We start from the raw sequence: 15,862 nt of genomic DNA on the forward strand, positions 1-15,862 counted from the left end.
TCACAGATATTGTGGAGCACACAGCAAGCAGTAATAACAGTGGGAATATTGGTTTCGCTGAGGTCTAAGCGAGTCAGTAAACTGCGCCAGCGCGCCTTTAAACGTCCAAATGCACATTCTACCACCATTCTGCACTTGCTCAGCCTGTAGTTGAACAGCTCCTGACTACTGTCCAGGCTGCCTGTGTACGGCTTCATGAGCCAGGGCATTAAGGGGTAGGCTGGGTCCCCAAGGATACATATAGGCATTTCAACGTCCCCAACAGTTATTTTCTGGTCTGGGAATAAAGTCCTTTCCTGCAGCTTTTGAAACAGACCAGAGTTCCTGAAGATGCGAGCATCATGCACCTTTCCCGGCCATCCCACGCTGATGTTGGTGAAACGTCCCTTGTGATCCACCAGAGCTTGCAGCACTATCGAAAAGTACCCCTTGCGGTTTATGTACTCGGCGGCTTGGTGCTCCAGTGCCAAGATAGGGATATGGGTTCCGTCTATAGCCCCACCACAGTTAGGGAATCCCATTGCAGCAAAGCCATCCACTATGACCTGCACATTTCCCAGGGTCACTACCCTTGATATCAGCAGATCTTTGATTGCGTGGGCTACTTGCATCACAGCAGCCCCCACAGTAGATTTGCCCACTTCAAATTGATTCCCAACTGACCGGTAGCTGTCTGGCGTTGCAAGCTTCCACAGGGCTATCGCCACTCGCTTCTCAACTGTGCGGGCTGCTCTCATCTTGGTATTCATGCGCCTCAGGGCAGGGGAAAGCAAGTCACAAAGTTCCATGAAAGTGCCCTTACGCATGCGAAAGTTTCGCAGCCACTGGGAATCGTCCCAGACCTGCAACACTATGCGGTCCCACCAGTCTGTGCTTGTTTCCCGAGCCCAGAATCGGCGTTCCACAGCATGAACCTGCCCCATTAGCACCATGATGCATGCATTGGCAGGGCCTATGCTTTCAGAGAAATCTGTGTCCATGTCCTGATCACTCACGTGACCACGCTGACGTCGCCTCCTCGCCCGGTATCGCTTTGCCAGGTTCTGGTGCTGCATATACTGCTGGATAATGCGTGTGGTGTTTAATGTGCTCCTAATTGCCAAAGTGAGCTGAGCGGCCTCCATGCTTGCCTTGGTATGGCGTCCGCACAGAAAAAAGGCGCGGAACGATTGTCTGCCGTTGCACTGACGGAGGGAGGGGCGACTGACGACATGGCTTACAGGGTTGGCTTCAGGGAGCTAAAAATCAACAAAGGGGGTGTCTTTACATCAAGGAGTATTTCAGGCAGGACTTCACGGAGGGTTCCAATAAGAAATGGTGCACCTAAGTTATCGTTGTTATTGGAACAAGGAGGTTAGCCTGGCCTCTGATTGATACATGGCTAGATTTACCTCGCTGCACCTTCTCTGTGAGTGACTGCAGTGTGACCTAGAGGAATGAGTCCCCTAGACAGGGGAGGAGGCAAATGAGTACAAAACAAATCTGGTCTATTTCTTGTTTTGACCCACTCCATCTATCTTTTACATCTTTGGCTGGCAGCAGACGGTGCAGAAGGACTGCATGCCATCCACATCTCATGGCTGCTCGGCAGAAGATGGTACAGTACGACTGCTAGCAGTCCGTATCGCCTGCCCGCTCACCATAAGACGGTTCAATAGGACTGACTGCAGGACTAAAGAGAATGACCTGGTCAAGTCACTCCAAATTTAGTCCCTGCGCCCATGTCTGCCCAGGCGCTCCCAGCCGACGTGGCCAGAGCACCTCGGACATGACGATGACGGCTACCAGTCATACTGTACCGTCTGCTACCACAAGGCAAGGGGTTGTTGCTACTGTGTAGCAATGCCGTACCGTGTCTGCCAGCACCCAGGAGACATAGGGTGACGGTTACCTGAGCGGGCTCCATGCTTGCCGTGGTATGGCGTCTGCACAGGTAACTCAGGAAAAAAGGCGCGAAACGATTGTCTGCCCTTGCTTTCACGGAGGGAGGGAGGGAACGGGGGGCCTGACTATATGTACCCAGAACCACCCGCGACAATGTTTTAGCCCCATCAGGCATTGGGATCTCAACCCAGAATTCCAATGGGCAGCGGAGACTGCGGGAACTGTGGGATAGCTACCCACAGTGCAACGCTCCGGAAGTCGACTCTAGCCTCGGTACTGTGGAAGCGCTCCGCCGAGTTAATGCACTTAATGCACTTAGAGCATTTTCTGTGGGGACACACACACTCGAATATATAAAACCGATTTCTAAAAAACCGACTTCTATAAATTCAACCTTATTCCGTAGTGTAGACATACCCTAAGAATCTGTACTTAAACAAGCACAATTATTAAAGCCAGACTAACTCTATGCCCAGCTGAACTGATGCTGTGGGGAAAGAAGAATATGCTATGAACACAGCTAGCATATTGCAAAATGCTAGAAAGAGGCCCATCTGCACACACAAGTTGCGCCATTTTAACTAAATTCTGTTTTAAAACCAATGCAAATTCCTGTGTAGACAGTCTTAATTTGGTTTAAAAGTGGCTTGTTTTAGTTAACAAACCTGTTTCCAAAAATTACACTATGTTAAACTGATGCAATTTACACATGTAGACAAGCCCAGAGTTAGAATAAAAGAAAATTCCCTGTCTAGTTAAAAAAAAAATGATAACTCATCAATTACATATGTCCAAAGGGACCATTTTTTAAGATTCACTATTTAATTCATTGTGGTCTTATATGAGATGGATTTAAATCCATGGCATTGCAGCATTATCTGCTCCTTCATCAAGACTAGAGCCATTCAATGAGAGCCCTATCCTTCTCCCATTAAAGCCACTGGGAGTCTTTGCATTGACTTTAGTGGGAGATGGATTAAACCATGTGTGCACAGGAAATTCCACTTATCTGTGGACCAAAAATGTCAATGGCATTTGTTTCATTTAAATATCTGCTGAATCTCCTAGTTAGAAAGAAAGACTGAACAACACCTCATAATAAAAAGGTAGAGAAGAAGGGAATAGTTACATGAGTCTCTGGAGATGTGTTGCATTCAAAATGGGAACTCCACTGGGGTAACCTCTCTTCTGAGATCTCAGTAACTTCATAGCTGTGGAAAGCACTTTGCCTAGAATTCTGCATTCAATGCAACTATTCAAATGAAAAAAGCTTTTTAAAAGGAGTTTTGAAAGTGTCACTTTCCCTACAAAGTTACATCAAAGCAAAAGCAGATTGTGGATGTTATAAAGTTATACAACAGCAAGTTAAGACCTCCTGAGGCTTACAAGCTGTCAGAGCTCTTGGAAAGAGAGGGAAAACTTGCTCATCAGACAGGTTTTAACATGTTATCTGAAGTGGGTTTTTTTTGTTTTTTTTTAAAAGAATGATATAGTACCAAGGTAATAAAAGTCTGATGTGCCAGACTGGGGTTAGATTTAGAGCTGGGATCTTGCATTCATTGGGAAACCTTTCCTTCCATTTTTGTAGTGCAGATTATTCCTTATTTACCTGTTTTAGATTACAAGGACTTCAGCTTTTAGCATAGGGTTTATCCAAGTAACTGACTTCAGTGGGAATTGATTCATCCCTTAAAGTGTGATACTGATTATTGCCTTGACATGGTTCTACCCAGGATGAGCAATGGAAAAAAAAATCCCAGATAAGTGGTGTCACAATCCATAATTCTGGGTATTGACATGCTATTAGAGAAATAATTTTGAGTTTTAACTCTGATTCTAATCCTGAAGTTAACCATGCATGTAAAAAAGGCAGCCACAGAGCAAAGGACAGCAATCTGCCTGAGTATTGTAAATTGCAGGATTGGGGGTTATAATTGTAGTCAGATTTTCAAAACTTATTTGTGAAAGTCGGTTAGAAAGTTTACATTACTTCAGTCTGTAACCACAAAATTAAGCTTTCCAACTTGTTAGTATTCAGCATATCTCAAAGTGATGAAGAATTAGAATCACCAAAAGGAAAGAGGTGCCCACCATAATTATTGTAAGTGATTTTAAATGGTGATGACAATATAGTCTAAAGTAGGCACACAGTACTGTTTAGTGCTTAATGCACTTTCCTAAATTACATGGAACATGATGATTTGTTATTGCATATTGAAGAAACAAATATAAACAATTCCTTCTATATGCTGTATTACAAATTTCTTCATTGTATCATAGGTCAGTGTTACACCTATGCCAGGCTCTCTCCTTTATTATGTTTCACCGGACTGCAAAATTCTATTACTTCTGGTAAAGTAAGGATAGTATTTTATAATGAGTGTAAGAGATCATATCATTCCATAGCATGTAATATTAATGTTCCATATTTTTTTTTACATATTCAGTGAAAAAGTCCGTACTTTGACCACTTAGGATTTTTAGTCATTTAAAAACGTTAGTTTGAAAATATTTTCCCAAGTATATTAAAGAGCCATGATGGTGACGACAAGCCCAATTTTGGTCCCCACTCTTAACTAAAGCCTTACCTGTGTTGCAAAGTTTGAAGCCAAATTATATCCACACTTCTCCAGTGTTTGGGAGTGTCTGAATCCAGGGCATTATGTCATCCCATTATAGAGATAAAGTCCAGCGACAAAGATTGGATCTGGATCCAATTTCCAAAGTTCACAGGTTTTCTGATCTAGGGTTTTGGTTCTATCCATTGCAGTAAACCTATGGCTGCATTACATGCATGTGAATCAAGCCCCCTACTCACTGGGTTTGGGGTTTTATTATTTCTTTTCTGGAAGCAGCAAACAGACAAGTACTGAAATCCTTTTTGGATGTTCTTTTTAAAACTACTCATAACTCAAGCAGTTTGGTCTAACAGATGCATAGGTGTTTTGCATATTAGTTTTAACCAGAACAGATAATTACTCTAACTTTCCTATGTTTGAGCTGTAAATTACAGGTCAAATTTAGAAACCCTAGAAACTGCGTGACAGTCTCTGCAGATATTATTTGCATACTATATGGTTAATTATATATAACTCAAGTCATTATGCAAATCAGACACCTACATCCCATTAGAGAGCAGAGGACTGTATAAATCACAGGAAAAAAAAAAAAACCTCATAGCATGTTGAAGGGTTCATGTTTAGCTATTCCACCTGGAAGCAGGCAGGGCACACCTTGACTGTTTTGTAGAAGCAATGCACACATTGCTCTATCCAAGGACAAGGGCTAGATATGAACCATGAAAACTTGATTGTTGGGACAGTAACTGCGGGAGGCTTTCTTAGCCTGGGCTCAAGGCCTGAGAACCAGGATTGTAGTAGCTAAAAGATGCAACTAAGTATATTAATCAACGTCATACATTCTTTTGTGTATCTTTTTGCTGTAGCAGTGTGTAATGCTTAGGGGGGAGAAATATAATAAAAGGAGAAGGTGGAAGGCGGGGGGCAGAACGCCCATCTCAGCTGACCAGCCTGCTTTCTTGCATAAAGCTGTGTTCTGTCTCATCATTGAACTGCCACAACTGGCGCCCAAACGTGGGGCCCTCAGCACTCACCTCGCCCGGCAAGGGTTTCAGACGCGTCACTCATCCGCTTCGTGGATCCCGGTGAGTATTTTTCATTGTGGTAAGTATGGGAAGCTCCCTCTCTGCTTTGCAAGTGCAACACCGCAATGAGCTGCAGTATTTGCTGCGTAAGGCTCAGCATGACTGCCCGGCTCGAGCACTTACTCTCCTGCTACAGGAGGTGCGTGCCCAGTGCCCGTGGTATCCTGAAGCCGGAAGCCTTAAGCTGGCGGACTGGGAGCGATTGGGCCAGATATTGCACGAAGAGCCTCGGGCGCCCGTGCAGGCTTTACATGCCTGGCACCTCTGTCGCGACGCAATACTGCGTGTCACCTCGGATAGGCCCTCTTTCACGAGGCTGGTGCTCTCGCCACGCCCGTCGGCTCCTGTAGCCATCCCCGTTGCAGCTATCCCCCCTTCTACTGACACAACCCAGCGTGTCGCTTCGGAAAGACCCTCTCCCGTACCCACAGCCCCCCCCCTCCCTGCCTTGCCCCCGGTGTCTTCATTACCACCGCCTCCCTTGCCTTCCCCACCGGAGCCAGTGCGTGATCACCCTCCCTCCGTGGGGCCCCATGCTCCGGGGCCCCCCGGAGGGTCATCTGCATCTGCTCAGAAGCTTTCGCTGGTGCAACAAATGGTTCACGCGGCGAAAGCTCGATCAGATCTTACAGCTGAGGAGCTGGCTGATCTGCTCTCAGTTTGCCCGGTGACCTGGCAGAATGATGACCAGGGCAACCCCGTGGGCACCTGGACCACTTTGTCATACTCGGTGGTTAGAGAGGTGAGGAAAGCAATTCGTGAGTTTGGCCTGACTAGCACTTTTGTGCGTGGTCTTGTTGAAGGGATAGGTACAGGGTACTCCCTAGTCCCTGAGGATTGGAAAACGCTGCTGCGCATGATGTTATCACCTAGTCAGTATGTTATTTGGCTTAGTGAGTTTCGGCAGATGGCAGAACGCCAAGCTCAGATACACGCGGGGGCTATCATTTATGATCAATTGGTAGGGGAGGGCCAGTTTGCTACTATTCAAATGCAGTCTCAACTCCCTCAGGCCATTTTCCCCATTATTTCCACCTGTGCCCAGCATGCTTTCAAGAAGATCCCGGATTCAGGCAAGCCTACCAAAAGCTTTGTCAGTATCCGTCAGGGTGCCTCAGAGTCCTTTTTGGATTTTACTAACAGATTGCATGAGGCTATCCTCCGGCAGGTGGATAACACTGAGGCAGCTCACGAGCTCCTGTTAAAATTGGCAGTTGAAAATGCAAACGAGGATTGCCGCCGTGCTCTCCAGGCAGCACAAGCCTCTGGTATTTTAGAGCTCTCAGACATGCTGCGGGCGTGCCAGAACATTGGCACACATGCCCACAAGGCTGGAGTTCTGGCTGCCGCCCTCAGAAAAACTGGGAAGGAGGGGAAGCGTTGTTACCGCTGTGGTAAGGAGGGTCATTTTCAGCGGGAGTGCCGCTCATCTAAGGCACCAGCCTGACCCTCAAAGAAGTGCCCCAAGTGTGGGAAAGGTTATCACTGGGCTAATCAGTGTCGTAGCGGGTCGGGAAACCGCGCGACGGGTCCCCCCCGAACCCAGGGCCAAACGGGGGTGTTTCCCACTCAGACAACCGCTCCTCTGCCTTAAAATCCATAGACTCTATGAGGGCGGCGACTGCTGGAAGTGCAGGGCTTGATTTGATCATGCAGGAGGACACTGACTTTCGGCTGCCAGGGGAGGTCTGTGCCATACCTACACAGGTGACGGGACCTCTCCCTGCCGGCTTTGTAGGTCTTGTTCTCCCTCGCTCACATGCTGGAAAACAGGGTTTTTTTGTCATTCCAGGGGTCATTGATGCTGATTACACTGGCATTGTTAAGGTTCAGGTGTGGACTCATCTTCCACAGTCGCTCCCGCGTGGACGGTCAATTGCACAATTGATTTTAGTCCCCTATCAGGTGCCAGCTGCCGAGGATCGAACTCGGGGCGGAGGCGGCTTTGGATCGACGTTGTCTCACTCGCCGTCTCACAGCGCATCTTCTCCACTTGTTGCTCTGACAATGTCAGTCCGCCCCTCGAAACCTCAGTTAACACTTCTCTTAAATAATGTTCCCTTTACAGAGCTGGTGGACACTGGAGCTGACGTTACGGTGATTCGTGATCTGGAGTGGCCGGTTAGTTGGCCTACGGTTCCTTCTAAAGAATTGTGGGGGATCGGGGGTAGTAAACCCGGGCGCCAAAGCTTGTCTTGGGTCACGGTCTCTAAACCGGGAGGCCGTACCCTTGCTACTATCCGCCCTTTTGTGCTCCCTGTCCACCTTAATATTTGGGGCCGTGACTTACTTACAAAGTTGGACACCACCCTCGATATTAACATCTGATGGCCCAAAACCCTCCCTCACCCACCGTGCCCTCCGCATTACCCTTGGTGTGGCAATCCTTAGAGCCCGTATGGATTGACCAGTGGCCCCTCCCTCTAGAAAAGCTAAAAGCACTTCAGTTGCTTGTGCAGCAGCATTTGCAAGCACAGCGACTGGAGAGCTCCACTAGTCCCTGGAACACCCCGGTGTTCGTTATTAAGAAAAAATCGGGTGCTTGGCGGCTGTTACATGACTTAAGGGAAATAAATAAACGCATCCAACCTATGGGCCCCTTGCAATTTGGCTTGCCAAATCCAAATTTAATTCCTCAAACCGATCAACTTTGTGTGTTAGATTTAAAAGATTGTTTTTTTACCATCCCCCTTTGCTCTCAAGATCGTGAAAAATTTGCATTTACGGTGCCACAATATAATAATCAGCAACCCTCTCAAAGATATCAGTGGAAGGTCTTGCCCCAGGGAATGCAAAATAGTCCAACCTTGTGTCAGCTTTTTGTGGATCGGGCCCTTGCCCCTTTTCGTGCCCGGTACCCTTCGCTAAAGGTCTACCATTACATGGATGACATTTTGCTAAGTGGTCCCCGGGTCACGGCACAACAGCTTGAATCTTTATCTCAGATTCTCGGCCAAAATGGCCTGTTAGTGGCACCAGAAAAAATCCAACGCTCTTATCCCTACCACTACCTCGGATATAAGGTTTTACAAACCTATGCTGCTCCGGTTCGTCCGGAATTAATTCTACCTCAACCCCTAACCCTTGTTAAATTGCAACAGATCTTGGGTCATTTAAATTGGATTCGGCCCTACTTTTGTCTCCCCACTTCCATGCTGCAACCGTTGTTTGAGCTCCTCCGTGGAGCCCGGGCACCGGGTGCAGTTATTGCCATCACTGAAAAACATACTGCCTGCATTCGACAAATCAATGCAGCATTGAGTCAGCAGTTTGTGGACAGACTCCCAGAGGTCCGTCCCTTACGATTGGTTCTTCTTGCCACCCCTCATACGCCAACTGCGGCTCTGTTTGTACCTCGTACAGACACAGCCGTCTCTATTATAGAATGGCTATACCTTTCATCCACCCCTCCTCGAAATATTTATCCGTATTTAGATGCCCTATCTGATCTTGTTCGTAAAGCCCGCCACCGTGCAGTGCAACTCACTGGCACTGATTTAGTTGCTATTGTGCTCCCCTTGTCCCGTACTGAATTTGACTCTTTGTGCCACACCTCCTTGGCCTGGCAGGTTGCTCTTTGTGATTATGTGGGAGAGATTTCTTACAATCCTCCAAAAGATCCTCGGTTGGTCATTACCCAAAAGGTACCCCTAGTTGTTCATCGTCTTAGCCGCTCTCAACCCATTGTTTCCGCTGTCACTCTTTTTACTGATGGCTCTCCCCACTGAGGTGTAGTCACTTATCAGTTGGGTGACCCCCCTCGTTGGCATTCTCGTTTTACCCTGCCTCAGCGTTCTGCACAGCGTTCAGAATTGGCTGCTGTTATTTTGGCCTTTCAACTTTTTGCTGATTGTCCCTTTAATTTAATTGTGGATACCCATTATGTTTATCAGGTACTTGATCATTTACCCCTTGCCCTCATTACCCCTCAGGTGGATGCAGACCTCCTTCGCCTGTTTTTGTCTTTGCAGCATCTTCTTTTTGTGCCAAAACCTTTGTGAAAATCTCCCAGGGCATGAAGGACAGAGGCCATAACAGGGACCCGAAGCAGTGCCGCGTGAAACTGAAGGAGCTGAGGCAAGCCTACCAGAAAACCAGAGAGGCGAACAGCCGCTCTGGGTCAGAGCCCCAAACATGCCGCTTCTATGATGAGCTGCATGCCATTTTAGGGGGTTCAGCCACCACTACCCCAGCCGTGTTGTTTGACTCCTTCAATGGAGATGGAGGCAATACGGAAGCAGGTTTTGGGGACGAAGAAGATGAGGAGGAGGAGGTGGTTGTAGATAGCTCACAGCAAGCAAGCGGAGAAACCGGTTTTCCCGACAGCCAGGAACTGTTTCTCACCCTAGACCTGGAGCCAGTACCCCCCGAACCCACCCAAGGCTGCCTCCTGGACCCAGCAGGTGGAGAAGGGACCTCTGGTGAGTGTACCTTTTAAAATACTATACATGGTTTAAAACCAAGCATGTGAAAGGATTACTTTGCCCTGGCATTTGCGGTTCTCCTAGATGTAGTCCTAAAGCCTTTGCAAAAGGTTTCTGGGGAGGGCAGCCTTATTGCGTCCTTCATGGTAGGACACTTTACCACTCCAGGCCAGTAACACGTACTCGGGAATCATTGTAGAACAAAGCATTGCAGTGTATGTTTGCTGGCATTCAAACAACATCCGTTCTTTATCTCTCTGTGTTATCCTCAGGAGAGTGAGATATAATTCATGGTCACCTGGTTGAAATAGAGTGCTTTTCTTCAGGGGACACTCAGAGGAGCCCATTCCTGCTGGGCTGTTTGCCTGTGGCTAAACAGAAATGTTCCCCACTGTTAGCCACAGGGAGGGGGGAAGGTTGAGGGGGTAGTCACGCGGTGGGAGGAGGCAAAATGCGACCTTGTAACGAAAGCACATGTGCTATGTATGTAATGTTAACAGCAAGGTTTACCCTGAAAGAGTGTAGCCACTGTTTTATAAAATGTGTCTTTTTAAATACCGCTGTCCCTTTTTTTTTCTCCACCAGCTGCATGTGTTTCAATGATCACAGGATCTTCTCCTTCCCAGAGGCTAGTGAAGCTTAGAAAGAAAAAAAAATGCACTCGCGATGAAATGTTCTCTGAGCTCATGCTGTCCTCCCACACTGACAGAGCACAGACGAATGCGTGGAGGTAAATAATGTCAGAGTGCAGGAAAGCACAAAATGACCGGGAGGAGAGGTGGCGGGCTGAAGAGAGTAAGTGGCGGGCTGAAGAGAGGGCTGAAGCTCAAATGTGGCGGCAGCGTGATGAGAGGAGGCAGGATTCAATGCTGAGGCTGCTGCAGGACCAAACCAGTATGCTCGAGCTGCAGCAAAGGCAGCTGGAGCACAGACTGCCACTGCAGCCCCTCTGTAACCAACCGCCCTCCTCCCCAAGTTCCATAGCCTCCACACCCAGACACCCAAGAACGCGGTGGGGGGGGCCTCCGGCCAACCAGCCACTCCACCACAGAGGATTGCCCAAAAAAAAGAAGGCTGTCATTCAATAAATTTTAAAGTTGTAAACTTTTAAAGTGCTGTGCTTAAAGTGCTGTGTGGCATTTTCCTTCCCTCCTCCACCACCCCTCCTGGGCTACCTTGGTAGTCATCCCCCTATTTGTGTGATGGATGAATAAAGAATGCATGAATGTGAAGCAACAATGACTTTATTGCCTCTGCAAGCGGTGATTGAAGGGAGGAGGGGCGGGTGGTTAGCTTACAGGGAAGTAGAGTGAACCAAGGGGCGGGGGGTTTCATCAAGGAGAAACAAACAGAACTTTCACACCGTAGCCTGGCCAGTCATGAAACTGGTTTTCAAAGCTTCTCTGATGCGTACCGCGCCCTCCTGTGCTCTTCTAACCGCCCTGGTGTCTGGCTGCGCGTAACCAGCAGCCAGGCGATTTGCCTCAACCTCCCATCCCGCCATAAACGTCTCCCCCTTACTCTCACAGATATTGTGGAGCACACAGCAAGCAGTAATAACAGTGGGAATATTGGTTTCGCTGAGGTCTAAGCGAGTCAGTAAACTGCGCCAGCGCGCCTTTAAACGTCCAAATGCACATTCTACCACCATTCTGCACTTGCTCAGCCTGTAGTTGAACAGCTCCTGACTACTGTCCAGGCTGCCTGTGTACGGCTTCATGAGCCAGGGCATTAAGGGGTAGGCTGGGTCCCCAAGGATACATATAGGCATTTCAACGTCCCCAACAGTTATTTTCTGGTCTGGGAATAAAGTCCTTTCCTGCAGCTTTTGAAACAGACCAGAGTTCCTGAAGATGCGAGCATCATGCACCTTTCCCGGCCATCCCACGCTGATGTTGGTGAAACGTCCCTTGTGATCCACCAGAGCTTGCAGCACTATCGAAAAGTACCCCTTGCGGTTTATGTACTCGGCGGCTTGGTGCTCCAGTGCCAAGATAGGGATATGGGTTCCGTCTATAGCCCCACCACAGTTAGGGAATCCCATTGCAGCAAAGCCATCCACTATGACCTGCACATTTCCCAGGGTCACTACCCTTGATATCAGCAGATCTTTGATTGCGTGGGCTACTTGCATCACAGCAGCCCCCACAGTAGATTTGCCCACTTCAAATTGATTCCCAACTGACCGGTAGCTGTCTGGCGTTGCAAGCTTCCACAGGGCTATCGCCACTCGCTTCTCAACTGTGCGGGCTGCTCTCATCTTGGTATTCATGCGCCTCAGGGCAGGGGAAAGCAAGTCACAAAGTTCCATGAAAGTGCCCTTACGCATGCGAAAGTTTCGCAGCCACTGGGAATCGTCCCAGACCTGCAACACTATGCGGTCCCACCAGTCTGTGCTTGTTTCCCGAGCCCAGAATCGGCGTTCCACAGCATGAACCTGCCCCATTAGCACCATGATGCATGCATTGGCAGGGCCTATGCTTTCAGAGAAATCTGTGTCCATGTCCTGATCACTCACGTGACCACGCTGACGTCGCCTCCTCGCCCGGTATCGCTTTGCCAGGTTCTGGTGCTGCATATACTGCTGGATAATGCGTGTGGTGTTTAATGTGCTCCTAATTGCCAAAGTGAGCTGAGCGGCCTCCATGCTTGCCTTGGTATGGCGTCCGCACAGAAAAAAGGCGCGGAACGATTGTCTGCCGTTGCACTGACGGAGGGAGGGGCGACTGACGACATGGCTTACAGGGTTGGCTTCAGGGAGCTAAAAATCAACAAAGGGGGTGTCTTTACATCAAGGAGTATTTCAGGCAGGACTTCACGGAGGGTTCCAATAAGAAATGGTGCACCTAAGTTATCGTTGTTATTGGAACAAGGAGGTTAGCCTGGCCTCTGATTGATACATGGCTAGATTTACCTCGCTGCACCTTCTCTGTGAGTGACTGCAGTGTGACCTAGAGGAATGAGTCCCCTAGACAGGGGAGGAGGCAAATGAGTACAAAACAAATCTGGTCTATTTCTTGTTTTGACCCACTCCATCTATCTTTTACATCTTTGGCTGGCAGCAGACGGTGCAGAAGGACTGCATGCCATCCACATCTCATGGCTGCTCGGCAGAAGATGGTACAGTACGACTGCTAGCAGTCCGTATCGCCTGCCCGCTCACCATAAGACGGTTCAATAGGACTGACTGCAGGACTAAAGAGAATGACCTGGTCAAGTCACTCCAAATTTAGTCCCTGCGCCCATGTCTGCCCAGGCGCTCCCAGCCGACGTGGCCAGAGCACCTCGGACATGACGATGACGGCTACCAGTCATACTGTACCGTCTGCTACCACAAGGCAAGGGGTTGTTGCTACTGTGTAGCAATGCCGTACCGTGTCTGCCAGCACCCAGGAGACATAGGGTGACGGTTACCTGAGCGGGCTCCATGCTTGCCGTGGTATGGCGTCTGCACAGGTAACTCAGGAAAAAAGGCGCGAAACGATTGTCTGCCCTTGCTTTCACGGAGGGAGGGAGGGAACGGGGGGCCTGACTATATGTACCCAGAACCACCCGCGACAATGTTTTAGCCCCATCAGGCATTGGGATCTCAACCCAGAATTCCAATGGGCAGCGGAGACTGCGGGAACTGTGGGATAGCTACCCACAGTGCAACGCTCCGGAAGTCGACTCTAGCCTCGGTACTGTGGAAGCGCTCCGCCGAGTTAATGCACTTAATGCACTTAGAGCATTTTCTGTGGGGACACACACACTCGAATATATAAAACCGATTTCTAAAAAACCGACTTCTATAAATTCAACCTTATTCCGTAGTGTAGACATACCCTAAGAATCTGTACTTAAACAAGCACAATTATTAAAGCCAGACTAACTCTATGCCCAGCTGAACTGATGCTGTGGGGAAAGAAGAATATGCTATGAACACAGCTAGCATATTGCAAAATGCTAGAAAGAGGCCCATCTGCACACACAAGTTGCGCCATTTTAACTAAATTCTGTTTTAAAACCAATGCAAATTCCTGTGTAGACAGTCTTAATTTGGTTTAAAAGTGGCTTGTTTTAGTTAACAAACCTGTTTCCAAAAATTACACTATGTTAAACTGATGCAATTTACACATGTAGACAAGCCCAGAGTTAGAATAAAAGAAAATTCCCTGTCTAGTTAAAAAAAAAATGATAACTCATCAATTACATATGTCCAAAGGGACCATTTTTTAAGATTCACTATTTAATTCATTGTGGTCTTATATGAGATGGATTTAAATCCATGGCATTGCAGCATTATCTGCTCCTTCATCAAGACTAGAGCCATTCAATGAGAGCCCTATCCTTCTCCCATTAAAGCCACTGGGAGTCTTTGCATTGACTTTAGTGGGAGATGGATTAAACCATGTGTGCACAGGAAATTCCACTTATCTGTGGACCAAAAATGTCAATGGCATTTGTTTCATTTAAATATCTGCTGAATCTCCTAGTTAGAAAGAAAGACTGAACAACACCTCATAATAAAAAGGTAGAGAAGAAGGGAATAGTTACATGAGTCTCTGGAGATGTGTTGCATTCAAAATGGGAACTCCACTGGGGTAACCTCTCTTCTGAGATCTCAGTAACTTCATAGCTGTGGAAAGCACTTTGCCTAGAATTCTGCATTCAATGCAACTATTCAAATGAAAAAAGCTTTTTAAAAGGAGTTTTGAAAGTGTCACTTTCCCTACAAAGTTACATCAAAGCAAAAGCAGATTGTGGATGTTATAAAGTTATACAACAGCAAGTTAAGACCTCCTGAGGCTTACAAGCTGTCAGAGCTCTTGGAAAGAGAGGGAAAACTTGCTCATCAGACAGGTTTTAACATGTTATCTGAAGTGGGTTTTTTTTGTTTTTTTTTAAAAGAATGATATAGTACCAAGGTAATAAAAGTCTGATGTGCCAGACTGGGGTTAGATTTAGAGCTGGGATCTTGCATTCATTGGGAAACCTTTCCTTCCATTTTTGTAGTGCAGATTATTCCTTATTTACCTGTTTTAGATTACAAGGACTTCAGCTTTTAGCATAGGGTTTATCCAAGTAACTGACTTCAGTGGGAATTGATTCATCCCTTAAAGTGTGATACTGATTATTGCCTTGACATGGTTCTACCCAGGATGAGCAATGGAAAAAAAAATCCCAGATAAGTGGTGTCACAATCCATAATTCTGGGTATTGACATGCTATTAGAGAAATAATTTTGAGTTTTAACTCTGATTCTAATCCTGAAGTTAACCATGCATGTAAAAAAGGCAGCCACAGAGCAAAGGACAGCAATCTGCCTGAGTATTGTAAATTGCAGGATTGGGGGTTATAATTGTAGTCAGATTTTCAAAACTTATTTGTGAAAGTCGGTTAGAAAGTTTACATTACTTCAGTCTGTAACCACAAAATTAAGCTTTCCAACTTGTTAGTATTCAGCATATCTCAAAGTGATGAAGAATTAGAATCACCAAAAGGAAAGAGGTGCCCACCATAATTATTGTAAGTGATTTTAAATGGTGATGACAATATAGTCTAAAGTAGGCACACAGTACTGTTTAGTGCTTAATGCACTTTCCTAAATTACATGGAACATGATGATTTGTTATTGCATATTGAAGAAACAAATATAAACAATTCCTTCTATATGCTGTATTACAAATTTCTTCATTGTATCATAGGTCAGTGTTACACCTATGCCAGGCTCTCTCCTTTATTATGTTTCACCGGACTGCAAAATTCTATTACTTCTGGTAAAGTAAGGATAGTATTTTATAATGAGTGTAAGAGATCATATCATTCCATAGCATGTAATATTAATGTTCCATATTTTTTTTTACATATTCAGTGAAAAAGTCCGTACTTTGACCACTTAGGATTTTTA

The sequence above is a fragment of the Caretta caretta genome, chromosome 3, assembly GCF_965140235.1.
Source record: "Caretta caretta isolate rCarCar2 chromosome 3, rCarCar1.hap1, whole genome shotgun sequence".
Classification (NCBI taxonomy): Eukaryota; Metazoa; Chordata; order Testudines; family Cheloniidae; genus Caretta; species Caretta caretta.